Source organism: Suncus etruscus, chromosome 18 (genome assembly GCF_024139225.1).
Source record: "Suncus etruscus isolate mSunEtr1 chromosome 18, mSunEtr1.pri.cur, whole genome shotgun sequence".
NCBI classification, from domain to species: domain Eukaryota; kingdom Metazoa; phylum Chordata; class Mammalia; order Eulipotyphla; family Soricidae; genus Suncus; species Suncus etruscus.
In genome coordinates, this window is record NC_064865.1 from 33,028,042 (window position 1) to 33,045,868 (window position 17,827).

The following is a 17,827-nucleotide window of genomic DNA, read 5'->3' on the forward strand; positions in this document are numbered from 1 at the left end:
TTAAAAATTTAAGGGTGCAAAATAATTACTCGAGAAAATAATATCTGGAAAACTCAGAGATTTCTAAGGCTTATTTCACACAGTTGACTTATTTCATCAGAAATGTAAGACACTCCCACCTTTATAGAGGCTCTTTAGCTCTGGGTAGATCCAGGTCTCCTTCCTTTATGACATTCTTCAAGTTATTTCTGTGAAGAATGCCCAAATAAAGTGTGGGATATAACCAGACCTGCATATTTCTTGCCTTATCTTGTCTGTGCTGATGGGACTGAAGTAAAAATTCAAAGTCCTGCCTCTGCTCTTACTGAGGACTTACCTGTTAACTTTTGTCAAACCAAAGGTGTTTCATAAAATGAAACTGTGTTCAGATTAAAATAATTTCTCAAATAGTTATTATATGTGTTGAACACAAAACAGACTATACATTAAAATAAATTTACAAAGCAACATAAGAATCTTTGTAATAAAGATTTATTTCCAACACCAATACCTCCAACCTATTTTATAAATCAGATTATTTCTCTCAAGTTTAGCAGTCTCTTTCCTGTCTTCTCACCCAAGTCCCTTAAGAAATGTACTTTACAGGGGCCAGAGTGATGGCACAAGGATAGGGTGTTTGCCTTGCATGAGGCTGACTCAGGATGGACCACAGTATGATCCCCCAGTGTCCCGTATGGTCCCCCAAGCCAGGAGCTATTTCTGAGCACATTGCCAGGAGTAACCCGGGGTGTCACCGGGTGTGGCACCCCCCCAAAAAAAAAGAAATATACTTACATACCCAATTCAGATTCCCTATAGTATAAGTCTATGCACAGTACTACCTTCCTTATCCATGATCCCAGCCCTGGAAATATGTGATTAGATGTTTTATCAGACACTCTAAGCACTTGTATCATATTTGAATATCATTACAAAACTATAATAAAAGTCCTTATGATGTGAATAATTTCCCAGTATTTAACAAAACAAACCCTTTATTGAAAAAGAGGCCAAAGGTCTTGGGGGTTCTCCCATGCAACAGGAAAAATCACCTATGTCTAACACAGAAAAAATTATTTGTAGTCCAACTAAACAGTAGAATTAATGTCCACTGCTTGTTATAAAAGTGTCATATCCTGATGATGGGGAAGTGAATAAGTGATAGGATGCCTGGTTCTCTTATACAAAGTCCCGGTTTTAATCTCTTACCCCACATGACTAATTAAATAAATACCATTCATGGAAGCATAATTTTATCCCTTAAGTCCTGGCAGCATGCCCTGAGCTTGATCTTGGTAATCTTGTTTTGAGCCTGAGAGCTTAGTGTCTTATTCTGGCCAACAAAAACGATTTTATGCCGTACTACTTACTACCAGATGTGTGTTAGAACCACAGCAAAGTGGCAGAAACCTCAGTGAGTATCACAATTAGAAGACATAAGAACACCATAACCAAGAAGGGCAATCCTTGGTGAGCACATGTATGAACACTAAAGTGACCTCTGACAAACACCGTAAGTAGAATGTATGAAAAAAATCACAACTAAAGAATGTGACACCTGTCTGAGTGTGCAAGCACTACAATCTGGTGTTCAATCCTCTGGCAAGCACCATAATTAAATATTCAAGTAACACAACCAATCATGTGTGTGAAGCTAAGTTATTGAAACAACTTAGGGAGGATGAAATATGAACTTATAATCATGGTTAAAAACATTCAGGGGATAAGAATGTAAGTCAGGAGTAGAGCTATTTCGCACATGTAAGACCCTGGTTTAAACTGGGGTTTCAAATTTTAACAAAAAGCAAAAGGGGGGCCAAAGAAATAATACAGTGAGTAAGATGCTTGCCTTGCATATGGCTGACATGGGTTCTATCCCTGGCATCCTAAATAATCTTCCAAATCTGCCAGGAGTGATTTCTGAGTTTATAGCCAGGAAAAAACCCAGGAAGCACTGCCAGGTGTGGCACCCCCTCAAAAAATTAAACATTTTTAGAGGATAGGCAAATTGTCCCTCAAACACTCAACACTTCATCTTATCATATTACACAGAAAATTGCTAGTGCTAAATAGTGGTGCATCCTGATAATTTTGTATACAAGTGTATTTACCTTTATGTTCTTTTACATGAATGAGATTATATAATAAATACTCTTTGGAGTACTCCAGAGAAAAATAATATAACAAGTCTTCATAGTAACACTTAACCAAATATTATAGAAGTTTAAAAAGTTTTTGTCTTAAAAAGGAAACCACACATCTTCTGAATCCTATAACAAACCTATGAAGCACAAGGTGCTTTTCATCATATTTAGTTTCTTCATCATGCTGTTGAGAAAACTGGCACACAGACTAAATGAACGTGTCTAACAAGTTTACAGTTTGTCTTTGTAATCTGCCAGAAGTAGAATCTATAGGTCGTTGCTCTTCAGCTGAATGAAATTCGTATCTGCTCATACTTTCCAGATCACAGTGTACACTGGATTCATGTTTTAGACAGCTAAGAACTTTTTGGTTGAGTATTAAATAGGAAAATAAAAAAGATGACTGAACAAGCACTTAATTTGGGGAGTGATTTAGGACACTAAAGAGTGTGAATATTGGGCCCGGAGAGATAGCACAGCGGCGTTTGCTTTGCAAGCAGCCGATCCAGGACCAAAGGTGCTTGGTTCGAATCCCGATGTCCCATATGGTCCCCCGTGCCTGCCAGGAGCTATTTCTGAGCAGACAGCCAGGAGTAATCCCTGAGCACCACTGGGTGTGACCCAAAAACCAAAAAAAAGAGTGTGAATATTCATTCATTGGAGATACAAAATCAAATTTTAACTGTCTCAATAAAAAAGAACAAAAAATTTAGAAGATGAAATAAAGGTTTAGAAGTATCAAAAGGACCAAGGAGATAGCACAAAGGGTGGGAACATGAGTCACACGGTGTCCCCCCCCCCCCCCCCCCCGCTTTTCTTTCTATTTATGCTTGGAGGCTCCCAAGCAGTACTCAAGAGGCCCGGGCCCTTCCTGTGATTCTTAACTAAACAAGCTGGCTGGTATGTTCAAGGGCTCAACATGCAATACCAGAACACCTATAGCAGTGCTTGGGCCTCTGGGTCACACCTGGAAATGCCTAGAAAACCAGGTGGTGATAGGCCTCAAACTGGGGTCAACTTCATCCAAGGTATGTGTTCTCATACTCTCTCTTCTCTTCTCTCTCTCTCTCTCTCTCTCTCTCTCTCTCTCTCTCTCTCTCTCTCTCTCTCTCTCTCTCTCTCTCACCTTACTCTTCATTTTTATAACTGAAGTATCACGACTTATAATAAAATTAATTTTTATTTTAAATTTTAAAAAGTGAATCATCAGGAGATACAATTACAGTTGTTTAAGATTCGTAGTCATTCCAATATTCATTTCTTCACCAGTGTATTTCCTGCCAAAAATATACCATTTCTTTCCCTCCACACACCCCAGTTTGCCTCTTTGGAAGATAATTATCTCCTCTCTGTCTCTCTTGTTTTGGCCACTATTGTTTGCAAACTATTACTGAAAGGATATCATGCATATCATTTTACATCCTTTCAGCACACATTCTTGGCCAGAGTGGTTATTTCCAGCCATCATGGTCCCTTCTTTATCCTAATTGTACTACCCCAACCACCATCCCTTTTGTGGCAAGCTTCCTAACATGGACCCATCCTCCTGACACTATTGTCTTTGGGTATTATGACCATACTAGGATTTTTAAATATTCCACAAATGAGTATCATGATTTTATGTCTACTTCTGGATCATTTAGCTCAGCATGATACTCTCCATGTCTATTCATGAATAAGCAAATTGCATTACTTCATTTTTTCCTAGTGGCTCCATAGTATCCCATTGTGTACATATACCATATAGTACCCTTATCCACTCATCTGTTCTTGGGCAATTTTTTTTAATAAATTCTGACTATTGTGAACAGTGCTGCCAAGATAGGGGCTAGAGATATAGCACAGTGGGTTAGGCATTTGCCTTACACATGGTTGACCTGGGTTCTATCCCCCAGCAACCCCTATGGTCATCCCCCAAGCCTACCAGGAGTAATTTCTGAGAGCATAGCCAGGAGTAATTCCTTAGCACCACTGGGTGTGGTCTAAAAACAAAAAAGAACATAGAAGTGCAGATAGTTTAGGCATAAAATTTTACTACACTACACCCACCATCGTAGTGCCAATATTCCTTCACTATTGTCCCTGAATACTTTCTCACCACTCCCCCCACCTCTCAATCCAGTTCACATTCAGTTGGACAGATTTAATACTGTAGGCTCTTTGGGTTTGTTTTCACAGGCCGTTGTTGATTCCCTTGCCTTGTTTCTATGTGAGCTCATCTTGTTTTTGTTATTTTCACTTAACATGTTACTTAACATGACACTTTTCAGTCCCATCTAAGTTACAGAAAAACTCATGAATTTATCTTTTCTTATAGTCATAGAGTTATTTATTTTTAATTATTTATTATACAATTTCTTTATCCAATCATTTGCTCTTGGGATTATGACTAGTGTAAATAGTGCTGCAATAGAAAGGAATACATATTATTTTTCACTTTAGTAATATTGTTTTCTTGGAATAGATGTCAAAGAGTGAACTTACTGGATCATCTAGTAGAAATTTTTTTCTTCAGTTTATAAAATCTCTATACTATTTTCCAAAAATTGAACAAGATCATATTCCTGCCAAGAATTAATCAGTATTCCTTCTTCACTATGTTCCCATTATGTTGGTTGTTTCTAGCCTTTTTCATAAAGGCTATTCTCATAGTGTGAGAAAGTAAGTCATTGTCTTTGTTTCTTTCTTTTTATTTTTTAAACTATAATACCATGTTTTACCATGTTTTTAATAATGCAGTTGCTTCATGCATTAAATGTTCTAACACCAATACCACCAGTGACCTTCCCTTCACTAGTGTCCCTAATTTCTCACTCACCACCACGGCCTGCCTTCATGAAGGCCCAAACTTACTCAAAGACAAATAAAATTATCAAAACTTAGGGGTCAGAGAGATAGCATGGAGGTAAGGCGTTTGCCTTCATGCAGAAGGTCATTGGTTCGAATCTCAGCATCCCATATGGTCCCCCGAGCCTGCCAGGAGTGATTTCTGAGCATGGAGCCAGAGTAACCCCTGAGTGCTGCCAGGGTGTTACCAAAAACCAGAAAAAAAAAAGAATTATCAAAACTTAGATCAACAAGGGTCAATTTAAAATAATTGTTATATCTCTCTATGGTGTTACTAAAGTCAGTGTAAGGATTTACTCTGCTATGGTTGGTGCTAGTTGACCCTTCTGTGTTACTGTTTAGGCTCACTGAGGTGAGATTACTATGTAACTTCCCCATTAGATATTCTGTGATAGTACTGGGCTGACACTACTAAAAAATATTGAAATGTCTTGTAGCCAGAAGGTGTGTAGGGTGTGGTGCTGAACTATTGTACTTCAGGGAGAAAGGGAAATCTAACTCCACTACTGTTTCTGAGAACGGCCCAGAGATATCAACCAGGACTAGACTATCTGGGAGGTTTTAGTGGCCATTGTTTTCTTTTGGAACGTGGTATTGGAGCTGGGCCATTTTTAGGCTGGGAAGGTGGCTGCTGTACATGAGGGCTGCTGAATTTTCTGGTGGTGGGTTGGGTGTAGGGGGGCTTTATCAAAACCAATTTTGAAAATGGTCCCATAGTTTTCAGTCTGTAGTTTCCTGAGAGAGAGATATCTTGGCTGATAATATTATTCCATATCATTCACAGAGTTGGGCCAATTCTGTCTGAAGGTGTAGGGTGTGGAGATGAGCTACTATAGATAAGGCAGAAAAAGAAATCTGTTCCCTCCCCTTTCTGGGAATTGCAACCGAGGTAGGACCAGACTACCTGGGAACTATAGACAGCTATTATTTTCTTTTGGAGCTTGAAGAGTAGTGTGGCTGTTTTTCTGCCTGGAAGATGGTGACTCAGTCATTGTTGTTTTGACTTGTGTTTTCTTAATGATTAGGGATGATGAACATTTCTTCATATGCTGTTGTTCGTCTGTATGTTAGCTTTGAAAAGTGTGAGGTCTTGTGATTTACCCCCTTGATGTGTTCCTGGTGGCTCCAGTACTTGAGTAATACTGCGTCAACAAATCCTAGTACTGAACTGGACTGCAAAGGCAAGTATTGATGAACATGGTCTCCAGGACCCCTTTCCCTATTGGAAGTGACCTCTGACCTCACCCCTAAAAACAACAGAACAGAAGATAACTCGAAGGGCTGAAATGCATGTGTTGCACATGGGAGTTTCAGATTTGATACCACATACTGCATACTGCCTCTGAGAACTGCCAAGTGTTGTCCCAAAACGAAGCAAAACAAAACAGAACATAAATAAAAGTAGCCTGTAGAAAAGTATGCCATTTCAGAGTTTTAGGATATCTGTGCTGCTATGCCTATGATATCAGCACAATCTTTGTTTTCACTGCTTTTGTGATTGCTGATTTCTGGGAAGATGAGTGTGTTTGAGTTCTGTCTGCTTTTGAGTAAGTTCCCACAGAAAATGCCATATTTCGGAATTATGTGAGGCCTGGCCATTTATTTGAGGTGCCTTAAAACATTAAAGGTATTTTATTATAAGGATCAAAAAAATCTTTAAAAGATACCTCTCCAAACCCAAATGGTGATTACTGTATGCTTGGAGGGCCATAACATTTTGAAGATTAAACCTGGTCCTCTCATATGCAAAGTATACTATCTCTCTGCCCTTCTTTTCCCCAAGTCCCATATTTTTTAAGTTTTTGTTTGTTTGTTTTGGGGTCATTCCCTGTGGTACCCAGAGCTCACTCATGCCTCTGAGCTCAAGGATCACTTCTGGTGGGTTTAGAGGGACCATATGGGATGCCAGGGATTAAACCCAGGTTGGCCACATGCAGGGCAAGTGCCCATCGCTGCTGTAGTATTCCTTTGATCCCTTTTCTCCTTTCTTTGAAAAGTTTTCAGTATGAAGAACTGACTCAATCATACTCAACTGAATTATTTTATCTGCAATTGGAAGCACAGCTTTTATTTTAGATTTTTAAGGGATTACAGCTCAGAGATCACCTCTTAGCAAAGTCATCTAAATGTTCCAAAGTATGGAAAATGTAAAGCCTATATAGACTCCATGTGTAATTAAAAACAATTTTTTTTTTATTTTTGGGCCACACCCGGTAATGCTCAGGGGTTACTCCTGGCTATGTGCTCAGAAGTTGCTCCTGGGGCCGGGCAGTGGCGCTAAAGGTAAGGTGCCTGCCTTGCCTGCGCTAGCCTTGGACAGACCGGTGACGCGGTTCGATCCCCTGGTGTCCCATATGGTCCCCCAAGCCAGGAGCAACTTCTGAGTGCATAGCCAGGAGTAACCCCTGAGCGTTACCGGGTGTGGCCCAAAAACCAAAAAAAAAAAAAAAAAAGTTGCTCCTGGCTTGGGGGACCATATGGGATACCGGGGGATCAAACCACGGTCCGTCCAAGGCTAGCGCAGGCAAGGCAGGCACCTTACCTTTAGCGCCACCGCCCGGCCCCAATTAAAAACAATTTAATGGGTAAAGAAAAAACATTCCAAAAGGAATTAGGCCTTCAGTAATTGATTGTCCTCTTTGAGTAAAGATATGCTTGCTTTTCCCAGTATTTGTGAAGACACTTGTGCTGGTCTTTCTACACTCAAATCCAGGTGTCAGGCTGCTGGTTTGTTCATGATGTTTTATGTGGTTGTAAATTCAACTTACTACATGGTCAGCCATAGTAGATGTGCATAAATTGTACACTTCTAATGGCCTCTTTGTGATTCACTCCCTTGATGTGTTCCTGGTGGTTCCAGTACTTGAGTAATACTGCACATTCTCATTAATTTTATTGGGAGGGGGCACGTCAGTGATGCTCAAAGGACTGTATGTGACTCTGGGGACTGAATTCAGGTCAGTCACATGCAAGGCAAGTGCCCTACCTGCTGACCTCAACCTTCATTAATTTTAATTTCAAGATTTCTTAATTATCTGCACAACCCATAACCATTATGTGCCCACGCAGGTTCTTGATTCATATTTTTTTTCCTTTCTCCAATTCTCATTTCCAGATTTTTATTTCCATAGGCAGCTAATAGTTAAGGTTTTCATTATGTCCTTGGATATAATAAAGAGCAATACAATTCTATTTCTTTTGTTTGTTTTAGGCCTACACTCATCGATACTCAGGGGTTATTTCTAGCTCTACCAGGAATTACTCTTAAAAGTGCTCAGGGAAACCACATGGGATGCTGGAAATCAATCTTGGGCTAGCCATGTGCAAGGCTTTACCCTCTGTACTATCTCTCCAGTCCTTTTTAAACCATGCTTTTCCCCCTCTAGTATCATGGACTTAAGATCTACTTATGTTGAGAAATCCATGGGAAAAGTTGAAGATTTTGGAATAAGGACAATTCAATGCTATAGGATAAAGATAAACAAGTCAGTAGAGTTCTATTCAGAAACACAAAGAAAGGAAAAGAACAACCACTCATGGCCAACTGGCCTACATCTCTAGGGCTGAATGTCTCAAGAATTCTCAGACTAGTACAGCTTTGTTACCTGTGAGTCAATGAGTAAATGTGAGTCAAAGAATAATAGCAAAAATCATGAGAGCTGATATACAGATCAGTAGTTTCTATCTTTTTATACCTGTAAACAGGTTTTAAAAAACAGGTTTTAAAGATTGCTAAAGCAAAAAACTAAACCCTCATCTATAAGATAATTTTGTATATTACTTTTCAAATATAAAATAAAATGAAATTAAAATTATATAGGATTTAAAGACCCTTTCAATAAAAATAACCTTTTTGGAGACTGGCAGAAAATTCTTTTGCACCAGCTCTTATCTGCAGACCAAACAGAAACCCCCTGCTATAGATTACTTCTAGTTTAGGACCATGAAGTTATCACCAATATTATCTTTGTAAATTCTCTCCCTTCTACTTCAGTAGGAACATGAGAATTGATATCTGTCATGAAGACAATCTAGCCATTGCCACCAATACCATCCCCTCATAGAAGTTTCTTTGTGGTGAAAAGCACATATATGAACTCTTCTGAGACTTGTGACTTAATTACTGTTTTCACAGTTGTCACCATTACAGTAGTAATTGTTTCTATTATCAGTATTACCTTGTTTCTCAGGATTTGGGGCCAATTTTTCAGGGGTTCTTTTTTTTTTCCCCAAGTCTCCTGGACACCTATGTCAAAGTATTGGGGGATATCCCCTAGGGTTTTCCTTGACTGGATGAGTAATCAAAACAACACCAACAGGTTTAGCAGAAATTGTATACATAAGGAAATTGATAATCATGCAAATCCCATTTTGTAAAATAGAGCAGTGATATAAATCACTAGTTGAGGAGGTCTGAAGTACCAAGGAGAGGAGGGGAACATATAAATGGAGAGATGCACATGCCAAATAAAATGAAAAATTTAAATTCTAGAAGATACTTTACAAATTTACAAATTTACACGTGGGTGATATCCTATTTTCTTTTTTTTTTTTTTTTTTTTTTTTTTTTTTTTTTTTTTTTTGGTTTTTTTGGTTTTTGGGCCACACCCGGTGACACTCAGGGGTTACTCCTGGCTATGTGCTCAGAAGTGGCTCCTGGCTTGGGGGACCATATGGGACGCCGGGGGATCGAACCGTGGTCCTCTCCAAGGCTAGCGCAGGTAAGGCAGGCACCTTACCTCTTGCGCCACCGCCCGGCCCCGTGATATCCTATTTTCAAGCAACATTCTTCAAAGAAAAAAGGAAAAATCTTGGGGATTGCAGTCTATCCCTTGTTTATGGAGAGGGAGAAAGGACAAGAGCTTTCCCTCAGCCTCAATGCTCTGCTTAAACTAATCTGCATGCCAAAGTGGGGCTGCTTGAGAACCTGGAGAAATTGAGAATTTTGAGAGCCTTGGTGTGGTATGGTTTGGGCACCTACACCTCATGCATTTTTTTTTATCAAAATCTAGATATCTAGAAAAAAGAAGAGATTGGATAAAATACTAACATTTTAGTTGTATGACTTTAAAGAAGTGTATTTAATTGCTTTGCTTCTAGAGTATTGGTATCAAAACTATAAAACAATAATTATTATAAATGTTATCAAAGACAAGTTCTTGTCTCTGTAATTGAAGATTGAGAGACAAGAAACAAATTGGTAAAATAGATTGAAGTAATATTTGCAAGCAAAATGTAAACAGAATGGTAAAACTCTCAGCGAGGAGTGGGAGGGGTCTCTTGAGTAATGTGCTCAATCTTGGATATGTCAGGCTCCTACTTGCAGTCTCCAGTAGAAGTTAAAGGGAGTGGAGAGGCAGGGCTGCACCCGGAAGACTGCACATGCCAGTTCTTCTGTGTCTCTTCAGCTGGTATGTTGGGGGCTCTGGGCAGGACAGCTAGCCATAGGCCCCCTGAGCTGACCACTTAGTCCAGGGGACTGAGATCCCCCCCACCCCAGACTGGATCCTATTCAAGATTTCTCTTCTTGGGCCCGGAGAGATAGCACAGCGGTGTTTGCCTTGCAAGCAGCCAATCCAGGACCAAAGGTTGTTGGTTCGAATCCCGGTGTCCCATATGGTCTCCCGTGCCTGCCAGGAGCTATTTCTGAGCAGACAGCCAGGAGTAATCCCTGAGCAACGCCGGGTGTGGCCCAAAAACCAAACCAAACAAACAAACAAAAAAAAAAAGATTTCTCTTCTTACTATTATTCATCTTCAAAAGCGCGTGGGCGCATTTGTGCCTGCACGACATATATAATTATTAACAACACCCAAAAATATTCTTAATTCTCAACTGTTTTAGGAAAAAAAATGAATTTCCCTCAATCTGCTGGATAATATTCAAATAGGTCTCTAAAATCAGTGTATATGTAGACGTGACTTCCTATACAGTGGGCCTCTCTGACTGCCAAGCTGACCATAAACAATTCATCTATACAATGTATATAACCCCTCTGATATATTTCCCCTCCTCCACACAGAGCCCCTTCTACTCCCTCATATCCCAATCCGGATTCGTTATCTTCTCCTTAATTAATCCTCTTTACCCTCAGTTCTTTAATATGTTAGGCACCAAGACCGACCTCCTTCTCCAACAGATTCTGCCTTTGTGTATTTTCTTTAACAGCTATAGCTCTTTCTAAATATTCTTTTACCATGACGATTTTTTTTGTGGGGGGGGCCACACCCGGTGATGCTCAGGGGTTTCTCCTGGCTGTCTGCTCAGAAATAGCTCCTGGCAGGCTCAGGGGACCATATGGGACACTGGGATTCGAACCAACCACCTTTGGTCCTGGAACGGCTGCTTGCAAGGCAAACGCCACTGTGCTATCTCTCTGGGCCCTACCGTGACGATTCTATCCACTGTTTATCTTGTCTTCTCTTTGTGAGCTGTTCAATAAGGAATTTTGGTGGAAGAATCCCTCAGTTTAATGCTTATGATTGAACCATGTCATGGGGATTGTTGGACTTGTTCTTATGGCCCCCATATGAGCCGACACCACCACGTGGCATTGTTCCTTGTTTGCATAGGCACATTAAAATGGAAAAAATACTATAAATACAAATAAGTTCTTATCTATTAGAGATCGGAACACACAAATCTCGTAGTGCAATGGGGCCTTACACCCTGAACATTGATATAATGACCTGGCACAGGCCTCAGAAGATTGGGCATCCTCCATTCACCCCTGAACCAGGGAAGATATCTACGAAATATCCAAGGTTTTTTATAACACCTGGAAGCAATCCTCTACCAGGAAGACACTACCACTGCTCTGACATCGACCTGCTCAAAAGAGACTTCCCTTAACACTAAGACTTGACAACAACGACGACGACCTGCTTACAGGACAAGGATCTCTGCATTGCCTTTTAATTGTGAGGTGAAACGAGAGGACGCTCTGCACCATCCTGACTGCAATGTAGGATATGCAGATTCCAGGATCTTTAATACAAAAACATGATACCAACAACAGAGACTGTGTGAAAAATTAAAAGTGTATTGGCACAACAATGACCTGGATTGGACAAACTAGTTTGCCTGGAGTCTAGAGTTGGTCTTAGGCCAGGAAACTTCAGGGGTAGGGTCTCCTTGTATTTAGGCCAAAGCTTTTCTGTTCCATGTCCCTCATATTTGGTGGGCCTATGCAAATAATAATTGCCACTCTAACACCGTTTTTACTGTACTCCTTTGACTCTAATCCTTGAGAAACAAACCATTTAAACTTTTGAGGTTAACTTAAACCAATATGCATGTGCATGGAAATGTAAAAAAGACTTTGCCTTCAATGTTTAAGGGGTTACATAAGTGTTATGTCTTTAGATTACTTTGTATGCTGCTAAGAAATATTATGTACTACAATCTGGGGACTTGAGGGACAAAGCAACTGTACATAGGTTCTGTTTTATTTTTCTTAATGTTCTTTGGCTGAAAGTGCAAAGTTAAGATACCAGCAATAGGACTACTGAGAATTCTGTTTATGGGTGATTGTCATTCCACTGTAACTTTACCTTGTCCTCTTTCTTTGTATCTTTGTTTTCATAATTAAAAATATTTAAAAAAAAAAAAAAGATGTTAAAGGGAGTGATGCTCTCCCCAGTTTGTTGACAAAGAATCTAGCCAATAACATTGAGAACCTCACAACTGGGTATAGTTTTATGACAGTTGAGAACCTATAGCCACAATCTTGTTTTGTGTTGTCTTTCTTTCAAAAACTATTCTTTGTTTAGGCCTTTTCTTCAGTGTTGGTATGATTTTTCACTACCAAACATGCAGATAAAAATTACTGGCAACAAAAATATTTTTAAGTATTTTTTAAACTGCATATGTACAAAATCTTGCAAACACTTCTGAATTATTCATGTACCAATGCTAAAATAAAAATTAAAAAAAGTTTCCCCTTCCTTTCCTTTTCTGTAAGATCAGTGGTAATATACATTTGGTTATACTGATCTCCAGGGACTATACATCCAGTTGTAGTATTTGCACACTTAGTCATGGTGCTTGCCAGATGCTGTGTTTCAGATGTGGTGCTTGCATACATGGTTGTCTAGAGTTACAATTCAGTTGTGAAGCTCACCAGGAGTTGAAGTATTCACACTGGAATTACATATCTAGCTATTGTCCTTGTGCATCTTTAGTTGTATTTTCATGGTGTGCCAAAGAACACAATTTTTTGTTGCAGCACTGAAGGTGTTAACCTGTAGAGCTGTGGAGATTGTCTCAGCCCATGTGGGCAGCACTAGAGATCAGACTGGTGCTTCAAGGCAGGTACTCTATTGGACTATCCCTGACCTCCATAAGGGAGCATTTTAAATGAAATGTAATTTACCAAAACTGATTCCTACTGAAACAAAAGCCTGAAAATGTTATAATAATTTACTTCAATAAAATTAATAGAAGGGGCTGAAGCAATAGCACAGAGGTAGGGTGTTTATCTTGCACAGGGCCCACCCCGGACGGACCTCAATTCCCAGCATCCTATATGCCCCCTTGAGCCTGCCAGGAGTGATTTCTGAGCAGAGCCAGGAGGAACACCTGAGCACTGCCAGGTGTGGCCCAAAATCAAACAAACAAAAAAATAAAACAGAAAATTATTTTTCTTCTTATAAATATTAAATTTATGTGGGGTTTTATACAAATTTTATCAACCTTTCAAAAAACAAGTATTAGCTTTCTTCATCCAGCATGTGTTCTTCCTTGAACATATATCTGCCTAGTTTATTTCTATTTTTTTTTCCTTGCTTATATTCACTTTGTGGAAACCTGTGTTCTCTCTTGAACACTTTTTCTCTTTAAAAATCAGCGTATTTTGTTCAATAAAACCTATCTTGCATCACTAAAAGCAAAACAAAATAAAACAAAAAATCACATAATATATATGTGATATATATATTCATCTATATAATATGAATAAGATAATTGAGAAAACAGAGGAAACTGCTTTATATCCAATGAAAACTGGGTACTAAAACTAGATATAGAGAAAAATCTTCAGGAAAATCTTGTTTAAGAACATAAATGTAAAAATACCAATAAATAAAAAAACAATTGAACAAAAATGTATTAATATCCTTCGATATAAAATTTAACATTCATCAGTGTTATTTATCTATGCATTATAGGAGGGGGGGAAAGGATTACTTCAATACACAAAAAGCATTTATTCAATAACTATTCCTAATGAAAATGCTTAATAAACTAAGAATAAAATTTTAAATCTATAAAATTACAAAATAAATCACAAAACACTAAATTTAACATACTCAGTAATTCTAATTAAAAATAAAAGCATCCTTTAAAATAATGAATAAGAAAAAGATGCTATAATTTCTATTCAACTCTGCTCTGGAATTACTAGATGATTTTAAAAAAAACCGTAGTAGATAAGGAGTATAAGTATTGGGAAGAGGGAGAAGGTACTAGGGATTGAACTCTAAGCCTTGTGCAGTCCACGCATATATTCTAATACTTGGAGCCCATTCCAGACAAGTGCTCTGGTACCTTGGTCCCTGGTTCATCTATCATAATTTTTCTATTTTTATCAGTCTGCTCTTATTCGAAATTTCTGAGCACCTACGAACATGGTTCAGGATCTTCAATCCTCTCAAGCCAAGTTCACAAGTTAGGTCGAGAACCAACCCATCATCCTTACAAGATAATCAAGTAAAGCAAACTTTATAAAATCTTTATCCCATTCTCTTTATCACATCTACTAGGTAATTTAATGCAAATACTATAAGTCAGGGTTTAAGATTTTTTTATTTCCCCTCCTAAAAATGTATTTATCAAAATCAAATCCCAACTTCTACCAATAGTCTTAATCCAGTGTCCCATGTCTTTCTTCATCCAAGATCCACCATCCAAAAAGTAGGTTAACTATGTCTGACACTATTCAAAAGGAGTAAGTAAGGAGTACAGTGGAGAGACTATTTAGGAGAGGAGAGTCAATCCAGAATTCCCAGTATGATCGTGAATGTACATTCAGGAAGTTATGCAGGTGAGGGATTAACTATTACAAATCAAAGATCAGGGGTATTCAGAGAGACACATCATGAAGCCAAAAGTGGTGAGAACCTTGTGACTGTACCTGTAAAGATTCTGAAAATGGGTAGAGCTTTGGGTATCAAATAGTGACAATACGGGAGAGAAAGCAAAAATGGAGGGAGGGGCAGCAGTTAGTTACTCCAGAGAGGATGTATATGGAAAGGGAAGTACTCATGGTTTACAAATAGCCAGGTATATATAGCTCTTACAAGAACATAGTATTATCTAGTGATAACTATATTGAAGAGATGGGAACGAATGTCTGAACTTTGGTGATACTGGGGAGAAGAGTTCCTTCTCCATAGCTGGAAATTATTGCTGTCCCTCATTTAGGAAAATGAAAGGAAACACCAAAATAATATGACAAAGGATGATTTGGGTCTCCAGGTGAAAGGGGCAAGGGACTGTTAATTATTCTTTTGAAATAAGCACTTGTAGACCTATTGACTATGTATGTAGTTTGATATAAGAGGAATATAAGTACAGAAAAGAACTTGTTGAATAAATGGTAATTGCTACTTTTTGTATTAAGTTGGAATCATAAAGTATGCATTTTTTGTATTTTCAAAAGTTATGGTAAAATTTAAAAATATTCTAGTTTATTCTGAAAGCAAGACACCAAAATGCATTAAAGCAACAGTGACTTAAAAGCTTTACTATTTTGTTCAAATGAAAATGTTCCTTACTCGAGAATAGTTTTAAATTATATAATTATCACGTTTAAAAGTTTCAGAAATACTTACTATATGAACATTCTTTCAAAGGACAAAAACATTTTAAGGAATGTAAAATTATTCAAACAAATAACAGTAGAGAATAACTTTAAGGGGAAATTCACATCAACAAAATTAACTTGTTCAGGGGAAAAGTCATACCAACAAAATAAATTTAAAATGTCAGTGATACGCTAGCATGTTATCTCATGATTCAAATGCAATTAACTGATCTTCTTTCTAACTCATACCTTGTTTTTAATAATTGACATTGCTGCATAAATGTAATTAGATAAAATTAAAAAATGAAAAAGTATTAATGAGTCTATAAACGAGACCACAGGGAATATGCTCTTAACCATTTGTGTGCATAGAGGTACTTTAGTATAATCTTTTTTTTATTCCTTTAAGATGGAAATATTAAAAATACTAGAAAGAATACAAAATAATTAGTTGAATTAGTAAAGAAGTGTTAGGAGCCCGGGGAGGATTAAACCTTTGTGGATTCTATTTCCTTCAGGTCACTGCTAATCTTCTATTTCTAGGGAAGGATTCTGAGTGTTCTGTACTAAATGTCACCTTTATTTCAGCCCATCCCATACCATGAGATACTGGCTCAGCCCAAAGCCACTTTGCAGGAGGAAGAACAAATGGGTTGCTCTTCCTGGAGGGGTGGGGGTGTCTTTCAGAAATGACAATCTGTTTAAACAGAAAGTAAAGTCACTCACAAAGCAAGCTCTGAGCTTCTGCTATCATTAAGAACCTCTCTATCCAGGGTGAGAATGTCTGGTGATCCGAGCTAAAATATCTCTATTGCTAGATCGTTCATTCTACAAGTTTCAATTGAGCAGTCAGTCTTTACCCTGCACTGCATTGGGTGGCAAAGAATACAGGAAAAGTTTAAGGTTTGAGCTTATAAAACTAGAGGCAGAAATCAGATAAATTTGGGTCTTAGGCAGCATATGATATACAGGAAAAATGAAGCCTTGTTTAAATAATCTGGGACTAAGAGATCACCAAAACCCACATGCTGAAACATCTCTTAGAGCACAAGGCTATATGCCAGGCCAGAAAAAGCTATAAATTAATCTGATGTATGTCCCATGATAGGAAGGTTGGAGTAAGCGTTTTTGCTTAACAGCATGCTGCACAGGAGACTAATTATAGCCTGGAGTTTATGTTGGGCTGGAGGACAATGAAGGCGTGCATCCTCCACTTTTGGCATTTAGGCCTGTTGCAGACTCTTGCTGTCTTCTTTACCTCCTCTTCCTACATAGTCCTGTCTCACTCAATGTCAAGAGCAGAGTTTGTTTTGCCCTAGTGTTTTTAGATGGTCTGATCAAAAGCATACTATGCTGGATTCTCCTCACAAAAACCAACCCAACCTATGGAGAAAATTTATTGATCACAACATATATTCCAAAGTCATAAGTACTAAGACCACAGATGATGGCAGGGAATCCTACCTGCCAGAAACCTCTTATGCCCAGACTTGAGTCTTAGGGAAGCACCGATTTCAATCCAGATCTCACAAAGTGCTTTCCACTGGCATTCCAAAATATGTCTTTAAAAGGCACTGGATTGTCGTCAGTTCATTGATTCTTATCAGTTCAATGATTCTTAGTCAGCATTTTATTTTCTGCAATAACATGCTTAACTCTGAGATAGGGTAATAGCAGATCTGTTTAAAATGCCAGGGAAAGAAGGAGCAGAGAGGATTTGGGCATGTAGTTAGCTATGGAATTTGAGGGCAGCAAATTCTTGGGACCTTCCCCAAGAAAGACATAGATTTCACACTACGCAAGAAAATGAAGCCTTTCCTCTTACTCAACTGAGTGTAGGGCTTCAAACAAGTATAGGTTTGAGTCCAATTCAGTGGTTTGAGTGGTGGAAGGAGCCACCACAAACTTGAGGGTCAGAAGTTAGCACAAAGAATACCCCCCACCCCCGTGGTGAGATAAAGAGTACAAACTAAGGCAGTATGAATGTGGCAACAACACAGATAAAACAACAGCACTGAAGGAGGTCTCAAGGGGACCACAGTCACATGAAGGG

General features: G+C 38.6%; 1 protein-coding gene across 1 annotated transcript in view; it reads left to right on the forward strand.

Annotated features, from left to right (window-relative positions):
* PRR3 (proline rich 3) overlaps positions 1-17,827 on the forward strand; it is a 641,937-nt gene that overhangs the window by 129,952 nt on the left and 494,158 nt on the right. The window lies entirely within an intron of this gene.